This window comes from Capricornis sumatraensis, unplaced genomic scaffold, assembly GCF_032405125.1.
Source record: "Capricornis sumatraensis isolate serow.1 unplaced genomic scaffold, serow.2 scaffold3, whole genome shotgun sequence".
Classification (NCBI taxonomy): Eukaryota; Metazoa; Chordata; class Mammalia; order Artiodactyla; family Bovidae; genus Capricornis; species Capricornis sumatraensis.
Window position 1 is genome coordinate 6,613,374 of NW_027184614.1, and position 10,285 is coordinate 6,623,658.

Here is a 10,285-nt window from a genome sequence, read left to right on the forward strand (position 1 = left end):
TTACTGTAAGTGCCATTACATGTAGATATTAGGAAAAGACAAATCAGAATCTCTTCAGCAAAAAAAAAGTTCTACATTTTTTTCTTTAAGACTACTGCAGCTGAAAATTTTCTCATTGAATGAAGAGAGAGTAAGAATCTATTTATATAATTATAACTTTTGTAAAAAGACTAGATAAAATGCTTATTTATTAAACATCCACCAAGATTATACCAAACAGTAAGATAAATTAGTTAAGTACATTAAGTATTTATCAAACAGTAAGTTAGAAACCATAAGAAACAGAAAGGTCAAAAATTCTTAAATCATAATAAATCTGCTAAGGCCTAAAACAGAACTCACCTTGAATTGTCTATGAACTAAAGTTTTGCTATATTAAATAGCAGGCATCGCTTCATTACTTTCACAGTGAGAATTTGTTTAAAAAGACAAATCACTTCAAACTGAAATGAACTTCCGGAGGGGACTATATTCAATACAGATACATACATACATGTGTGTGTGTCAGTCCCTCAGTTGTATCTGACTCTTTGTGACCTCATGGACTGTAATCCACCTGACTCTTCTGTTCATGGAATTCTGCAGGCAAGAATACTGGAGTGGGTTGCCATTTCCTTCTCCAGGGGATCTTCCCGACCCAGGGATTGAACCCAGGTCTCCCACATTGCAGACAGACTCTTTACCAACTGAGCCACCAGGGAAGCCATATATACATGTATAAGTATAACCAAGTCATTTTGCTGTACACCTGAAACTAACACAATATTGTAAATTGATTATACTGCAATTAAAAAAAAAAAAACAAGAACCACCACCAACCTCAAAAACAACCACCAAAAAAGGTAAAGAACAAATTTTCTTTCAGTTCTTCATAAAAATCAGCTATATGTCATTCAAAAGAGTATGAGCATTGCTTTTTCACGACCTCACTGTCTCCTTTTAAGTTGAATTTCAAATAATTCTTCTCATATTTATAATATAGAGTTCCTCGTCTGACATACCCTATTTCTGTTGTGTTTGTGCCATAATCTGTCTCATCCTGACCCTCATTCCATTTCATATTCATCTTGTCCTTCTTAAATGGATTCTTCCCCTTCATCCCCCTCCCCATCTTCATATTCATCTAGCTGCTCTTCCTAATTGCTTTGTAATTCTTTTCTTTCATAATGGCCTACTTAGTATGCCAGCATTTATAAATCTGAATCATGCACATATATTGCTCTTATTATCACACCATTTTGTATCATGACTTTGAAGACTTCCATTTCTGTGGTGGGATCCCTTGTGTCATATAAGGGGACATGACATGCAAATGGCATGTGAAAAAGTACAGGGGAAAAAACAGTTACAAACAAAACAACTTGCCTTTGTGAGACCAAGGCCCGTGAGAGACATGAGAGGTTGTGGAAGAGGCTCAGGCGATGGCAAGGCAGGATGAGAGAAGCCCCGGGCTCCAGGTGATGGTTCGGGAATGGTTTCAACCACATCTTCAATTTCACCATTAGAATTATTGTCCTCAGAGAAGGCTGTACTCTCTGGACTCACAATGCCGCATTTTGCCTCTCCTACAGTGAAAACAAGGGAGAGTACATGAGAACATCTGTAATTTCAAATCAGTGAATAAAACCCGGAGGACAGTCTTAGATAACTTACTGTTTCTCTTCGATTGCTGAGAAGCATTCATTAGCTTCATTAAGTTTGGTTTCAGGACATTCTGGAGAAGAAAATAAGAACTTTAAGAATAAGAGTCAAATATAATAAAATAATTATAACATCTCCCATTCCTCTATATCTAACACAAAGAGCACAGGCTCTGGAGTCATTCAGATGTGGATTCAAATCCCAGTTCTGCCACTGACTAACCTTCTCATGGGGTAAGGATTATGACAGATGACATAGGAAGCCCCGGATGTTTCTCCCCTTACCCCTAATATACTGCTATACAAATACTATGACACCTACTAGATTACTTTCTCTACCAAAATGTTCTAGAATAAAAATTTATCCCCAATACTTTAGAGTACTATGTCTGAAAAACTAAGCTATTTAAATTAGTTGCTATGTTTTGAAATTTGTTTGCATAATTTCTATATGCATGAATTACTGCTTGGGAAGGGAAATATGAAAGTTTGGTTTTTAGCAGAACCTTATTTAGATAGGTTAGAACTGCAAATAGGAAAAGTTATTTCTATTCTGTTTGTCAAAGAGCTAAAGACAAATGATTTTTAAAATTCAGCTCATTCTAAGAAAGAGGGGAAAAAATAAGAGTAAACCTGTAGGGCAACGATCATGAGTGAAAGCCACAAACACGCTAAACAGAAAGCCATAAGCAAACATGTTAACAATAGAGACAGAGATAGATGGACTCAAAGAATGGACACTGAAGAAATGTATTCTGCAAGGAAAAATTAGGTTAATAGGAAGTATTAAAAATGACAAAAGGTAGGGGAGGAAAAAGAAAGGAAAAAGTGAGATATGCCTAGTGAAGTACAAACTTAAGGGGAAAAAAAAGAAAAGCATAAGTATAATGAGCTATGTGGAAAAACATATATATTTAGAACTTATATACAACAAATCAGTAATATATCAGTATTGCTAAGAATACACTATGAACAAAGCCTGTGCTTTATATGTTTTTATTAATATATAAATTATATATCTACACTGCTCAAGTTTTATGAAAATATCAACATAAATTATACATAAAACATATATTTAAAATAGAGGCTTTTGTTCATTGTATATCCCTAATAATAGTGATTTATATTACTTTAAAACTGTTTATAAATAATACTGTAATAAACAGTTTATTTTTGCCACTATAAAAAAAGCCATTCAATTAGCCACACATGGTCATCTATCACTACCTGAATGCTGTCAAGTATTACTAGAGAGAGAGGAATTGATAAAGAAATATCCCTAACATTTCACTGGGAACAAGGACTGGTAGTCAGAATTCTAAGGAAACTATGCTGTTTGGAAAAAAAAAAAAATTAATGGAATACAAGATGGAGCTAGAAAGCTATTGGGTGGAAGAAGTTTGGGGTTGGCTAAAAAGTTTGTTTGGGTTTTTCCATAAGATGTTACAGAAAAACATGAACGAACTCATTGGCTAACCCAATATATGGGAGCTCTCTGCACCATCTATTCAATTTTGCTGCGAACCTAAAAGTGCTCTAAAAAATAAAGTCTATTATTTTTTTTTTTAAAGAAAACAGAAACAATGGTTGGATAAAATACTGAAACATGCTATAACGCTTAGGACCCCTGAGAACATTATACCAAGAGAAAGAAGCCAGTCATAAAAACCACATATAGCATGATTTCATGTATATGAAATGTCTAGAAGAGGCAAATCTATAGAGACAGAAAATAAATTAGTGGTTGGGCTGGGCTCACGGGGGTGGGGTGTCTGAATGAAACGGGAAATGATTGCTAATGTGGGATTCTTTTGAGATGAGGAAAATGTTCTGAAAGTTGTTGTGGCCGTGGTTGCACAACCCTGTGAATATACTAAACACCACTGAACTATACATATTAAATGGGTGAATTGATGGTATGTGAATTGTATCTCAATAAAACTGTCATTTTCTTAAGTAAAGCTGCAATTTTTAAAAAGTAACTGGTTAGAACCCATAGCATGCATACTTTAAACATTAGAATGCTGAAGAATACTGAAGAAGTCTCTAGACTTCTAGAGATAGCAGATAATAGTGATAATTATCATAGTGATAATTCAGCAGGAAGGCATGTCATAAATATCCACATGCCTAACAACAGAGCCTCAAAACAAACAAAGCAAGAACTGAAGTTACCAAAGGTAGAAACAGACGGAAATTTTAAATACCAGTTTCTTAACAGGTAATAGAAGTAGATCCAAAGTGGGGGGGGGGGTGGGGGGGGCGGGGATATAAGTAATGTACACAATACCATCAACCACCTTGTCTAAAATAAATATTTTGAGGATTGACACATATGCACTACTGATGTATAAAAGAGATAACTAATGAGAACGTATTGTAAAGCTCAGGGAACTCTATCCAATGCTCTGTGGTGACTTAAGTTGGAAAAGAAATCTAAAAAAGAGGGAATATATGTATACATATAACTGATCCACTTTGCTGTACAGCAGAAACCAAAGTAAGATTGCAAAGCAACTCTATTGCAATAAAAATTAATTTTAAAATACGTTGAGTATAACAAGCAGTGGTTAAGCATTCACTTCATAATTTTTGGTCTCCTTGGAACCTCTAAGGATCTTTCAGTGGTCTGAAACCTTTCTTTAAGATTTCCTATTATCTTCTTTCCTCTTATTATTTATGTATTTACTCTGGGCTGTGCCAGGTTTCCGCGGCCGCACGTGAGCCTTCTCTGGCTGCGGCAAGTGGGGGCCGCTCTCTGGTTGCGGTGTGCGGGCTTCTCGGTGCGGGGGCTTCTCTGGCTGTGCAGCCCTGGCTCTAGGCTGTGGGGGCTTCAGACGCTGCGGCCTGCAGGCTCTAAAGCACAGGCTCAGAGGTTGTGGTGCACAGGCTTCGTTGCCCTGCAGCATATGGAATATTCCTGAACCAGGGATGGAACCTGTGTCATAGGCAGATTCTTAAACACTAGATGAACCATCAAGGCGATCTTCTGAAAGGGGGTGACCAAAGTAATTTGCACAGATGCCTTTTTCCTTCTTAACATCCTTTTCAAACACAAAGACTTATTCAAAATCATCCCATTTTCCCCAAGACACAAACCCTGTATTCTTTCCTCTTAGATATTTTAATTCTCTACTCCCTGGAACCCAGGTGGTTTTGACAAGAAGCCCTGCTCCCCTGCAGAAATGTGCTGGGGGCCAATCACAAGCCGTCAGCCAGAGACAGACAGCATCCAGGCGGGTGGGTCTGGAGTGCTGCAAACAACGCAGCAAAGGAAATGGACCTGGGCTGCACCCCCGTTTCACCACACAGCAGTAGCACCTGGCAGGCACGTGTTCATTTCCTATCAGCAAGCAGCAAAGGCGAGGCACGAGCTGGATCCTCCTGCTTTTCCCAGGAGGTGGTTTCACTGCCAACGCCTTGTGATGCTCTCCACGGTCTTAGGTTCGTTCCATAGCATGGTTGCTTTTCAGCACTTACCTGCCAGCTTCTGACTCACGAGACCTGTACAACCTCCTTCAACAGATTGTGCTTAGTCACTCAGTTGTGTCTGACTCTTTGTGACCCCATGGACTGTAGCCCACCAGGCTCCTCTGTCCATGGGATTCTCCAGACAAGAATACTGGAGTAGGCTGCCATTCCCCCCTCCAGGGGATCTTCCTGACCCAGGGATCGAGCTGGGGCTCTTATGTTTCCTGCCTTGGCAAGCAGGTTCTTTACCACCAGCGCCACCTGGGAAGCCCAAGGATTGCAGGGGGAACATGAAAAGAGAGGAGGTGCCCAGTGTTGTTATGTACACCATGGGAGGATGTCAGGGACAACTTCTTTTTATTTTTTTATTTTTTTTATTAGTTTTTTATTTTTTTAATTTTAAAATCTTTAATTATTACATGCGTTCCCAAACATGAACCCCCTTCCCACCTCCCTCCCCATAACATCTCTGTGGGTCATCCCCATGCACCAGCCCCAAGCATGCTGTATCCTGCGTCAGACATAGACTGGCAATTCAATTCTTACATGATAGTATACATGTTAGAATGCCATTCTCCCAAATCATCCCACCCTCTCCCTCTCCCTCTGAGTCCAAAAGTCCGTTACATACATCTGTGTCTTTTTTTCCTGTCTTGCATACAGGGTCGTCATTGACATCTTTCTAAACTCCATATATATGTGTTAGTATACTGTATTGGTGTTTTTCTTTCTGGCTTACTTCACTCTGTATAATCGGCTCCAGTTTCATCCATCTCATCTGTACTGATTCAAATGAATTCTTTTTAACGGCTGAGTAATACTCCATTGTGTATATGTACCACAGCTTTCTTATCCATTCATCTGCTGATGGACATCTAGGTTGTTTCCATGTCCTGGCTATTATAAACAGTGCTGCGATGAACATTGGGGTACATGTGTCTCTTTCAGTTCTGGTTTCCTCGGTGTGTATGCCCAGCAGTGGGATTGCTGGGTCATATGGCAGTTCTATTTGCAATTTTTTAAGGAATCTCCACACTGTTCTCCATAGTGGCTGTACTAGTTTGCATTCCCACCAACAGTGTAGGAGGGTTCCCTTTTCTCCACACCCTCTCCAGCATTTATTGCTTGCAGGTTTTTGGATCACAGCCATTCTGACTGGTGTGAAGTGGTACCTCATTGTGGTTTTGATTTGCATTTCTCTAATAATGAGTGATGTTGAGCATCTTTTCATGTGTTTGTTAGCCATCCATATATCTTCTTTGGAGAAATGTCTATTTAGTTCTTTGGCCAATTTTTTGATTGGGTCATTTATTTTTCTGGAATTGAGCTGCATAAGTTGCTTGTATATTTTTGAGATTAGTTGTTTGTCAGTTGCTTCATTTGCTATTATTTTCTCCCACTCAGAAGGCTGTCTTTTCACCTTGCTTATATTTTCCTTTGTTGTGCAGAAGCTTTTAATTTTAATTAGATCCCATTTGTTTATTTTTGCTTTTATTTCCAGAATTCTGGGAGGTGGATCATAGAGGATCCTGCTGTGATTTATGTCTGAGAGTGTTTTGCCTATGTTCTCCTCTAGGAGTTTTATAGTTTCTGGTCTTACATTTAGATCTTTAATCCATTTTGAGTTTATTTTTGTGTGCGGTGTTAGACCCTATCAAGCTACCAGCCATATTTTTCACAGAACTAGAACAAATAATTTCAAGATTTGTCTGGAAATACAAAAAACCTCGAATTGCCAAAGCAATCTTGAGAAATAAGAATGAAACTGGAGGAATCAACTTGCCTGACTTCAGGCTCTACTACAAAGCCACAGTCATCAAAACAGTATGGTACTGGCACAAAGACAGACATATAGATCAATGGAACAAAATAGAAAGCCCAGAGATAAATCCACACACATATGGACACCTTATCTTTGACAAAGGAGGCAAGAATATACAATGGAGTAAAGACAACCTCTTTAACAAGTGGTGCTGGGAAAACTGGTCAACCACTTGTAAAAGAATGAAACTAGATCACAACTCTTTTTAAAAAGGAAAAAAAGCAAGTTGCAAAACTGTGTTCTTTCATCCAAGAAATATTTACTGAGGGAATCCCCTGGCAGTCCAGTGGTTAGGACTCCATGCTTTCACTGCTGAGGGCCTGGGTTCAATCTCTGGTCAGGGAACTAAGTTCCCACAAGCCATGCAGCAAGGTAAAAAAAAAAAAAATTTTATATATATATATATATATATACATGCACCATTCTAGGCACTTAGGACACTGCTGCTGCTAAGTCACTTCAGTTGTGTCCGATTCTGTGCAACCCCATAGACGGCAGTCCCCCAGGCTCCCCCATCCCTGGGATTCTCCAGGCAAGAACAGTGGAGTGGGTTGCCATTTCCTTCTCCAACTGCAACTAACTAAACAGACAAACCTGGCAAATAAGCAAACCCTGTCTTAGATGGTGATAAGTAACATGAGAGAAACAGAGCAGGAGGAGGCAGGGTATCATCGACTCACAGCCTTAAATGGGGCAGATGGGGAAGGCCTTCCAGAGAAGGGGACCTTTAACCATGTCTGAAGGTCGTGTATCTTGGTCTGCATATATATGCCTGGTGCTTCCCTGGTGATTCAGTGGTTAAGATCTGCCTTGCAATGCAGAGAACAAAGGTTCGATTCCTGGTTGGGGAACTAAGATCCCACATACCATGGAGCAACTAAGTCAACAAGCTGCAACTAGAGTCCACAATGAAGATCCCACGTGTGGAAACTAGGACCTGACATAACCAAATAGATAAATAAATATTAAATATTTTTGAAAAGCCAGCCTGGCCTCAAATGATTTCAAGAGGTCTCTAAACCCGCAGGCATTCCCCTGCCTTCTTCTAAAGCCTGAAATTTCTTTAATGAGGGGGAAAAGAAACCTATTTAATTCCATTAAATTCCTATTTAATTCTGTACTATCAAAGAGAAATATCTGATGGTTTTGGAAAAGCTGACGCACAGTGCTCCCATGTTACCAGGTGACCGTAGAAGCATATGGTTGATGTCTGGACTTTGCTCCATCACAAGGGAAGGGGAGCACAAATTTCAAGAAGACAGGTGGGTCACTGAGTCAGAAGGAGCAAAGGCGGCTATCAGACAGCACTCATCCCGGCTCAGCTGCCTCTGCCTCTTTGGCGCAGGACAGGGCAGCTGTCTGCTGTGTGGTGCGCGTGTCGTGTGACTAAAACCAGGCAATTCCAGTACACTAACCATGACGTTCACACAAGGCAATTTAGCAGTGACCGGGCATCCTGGACACTCACTGATCAGCAGCGCTATGCTGAATTCTCACCTTCTGTACCATCTGCACTAAAGCGAGAAGGGAGCTCTCTAGCAGACCCATTTTGAAAGAAAGGCTAAAGGAAATCCTTCAGATTCAAAGAGAATAATACCAGAGGGAAACAAATTTCAAGAACAAAGGAAGAGCAATAGGAATGGCAAATAACTATGTAAATATGAGTCTTACGGTTTTTTGGTCTGTGCCATCCAACATGTGGGATCTTAGTTCCCCGACCAGGGGTGGAACCCTTGCCCACTGCAGTGGGAGCTCCTAGTCTTAATCACTGGACTGCCAGGGAGTCCCTAATTTTAAAGAAGTGGCCAAAACAGTCAGCTTTTTATACTTCTTATTTAAGAAACATTTATTTTTATGTATTTATGTAGCTGTGCCAGGTGTTAGTTGTGGCACTTGGGACCTTCCATCTTCATTGCAGCAGGTGGGATCTAGTTCCCCGACGAGGGATCAAACCCAGGCCCTGTGCACTGGGAGCACAGAGTCCTAGCCACTGGACCACCAGGGAAGTCCCGAGACTATTTTGTATGTATATATGATGTACATATGTATGACAGCAGAAAGCAAAATTTCTAACACTGTCTGAAGCACAAAGATGTAGCACTAAGTGGTGGTGTGGCTTCTATGTTCTCCTTGACGTGGCACAATCTTATTTCCAAGCAGACAGAGAAAAGCTAAATATGAATACTATAAGCTCCAGAGCAACCACTAAAATACAGAGACACATGGGGAAAAACATCAATATGGAACATTAAGAATATAATCAACAATACAGTCGATAATAATGTAGGGGAATATAGTCAGTAATCAAGTAATACCTTTCATGGTGACAGATGGTAACTAGATTTACGGCGATCATTTTGAAATGCATAGAAATGTCAAAGCACTATACTGTGCACCGGGGAACTAACAGAGTGCTGTAGTCAATTATACTTCAAAAACAAACAAGTTCATAGAAAAAGAGATCGGATTTGTCGTTACTGGAGGTACACAGAGGGGTGTTGGGAGGAGAATTGGAAGAATCTGGTCAAAGGGTACAAACTTCCAGAGCACCACCCAGCCGGGTCAGGCAGCTGGCCCAGGAGACCCCGTCCTCCCGGCCTCTGCGGCCGGACCCAGATCTAGAAGGAGCCCCGGGGCGAAACACCCTCTGCGCGCCCGCCACCAGCCCACCGGAGCCGGGACCCCGAATCACCAAGGGGCGCCCAGCGAGCCCAGCTCCCGCCGCCAGCCCGCCGGCCAGTGTCCAGGCACGTCCTCCCATCCACGGGCTCGCCGGAGACATGCGCTCCTGCAGGCGATCCGAGCGCTCCAGAAGGGCACGCGCCTGCTGGTAAGAAAGACCCCCTTCTGCCGCCTGCCACTCTCTCATCCATCCAGCCTCCCGTCCCTTCCCCTGCCCCGAGAGACTGTCTCCTCCTCTCCAAGCTCCGAGACCAGGAGAGCTGTGTCCGCCTTCTCTAAGCTCCCTGGAGCTGACATCAGCCACCAGTTAGGTCCCAAGAGTAAACACTAGGAAAGAACAGAGGTGAAGATTCAGGGAGACTCACGGAGAGAGTCTATCTTCTCTTGAGTCTCCTTTTCCTCTCCACTCCTCCCCCCATCCCCGCTCCTTCACCAGCAAGAGAAATACGTGTTAAATTCACTCGTGGTGTGGACTTCAGTTGGCAAACCCAGGCCCTGTTGGCCCTGCAAGAGGCAGCAGAAGCGTTTCTAGTTCGGCTTTTCGAGGATGCCTGTCTCCTCTCCTTACATGCCAGCCGCTTCACGCTCTCCTCAAAGGATGCTCAGCTGACCCGGAGGATCAGAGGCATTCAAGGGCACAGCTGGGCTCCAGGCACCCACCCGTGTTTCT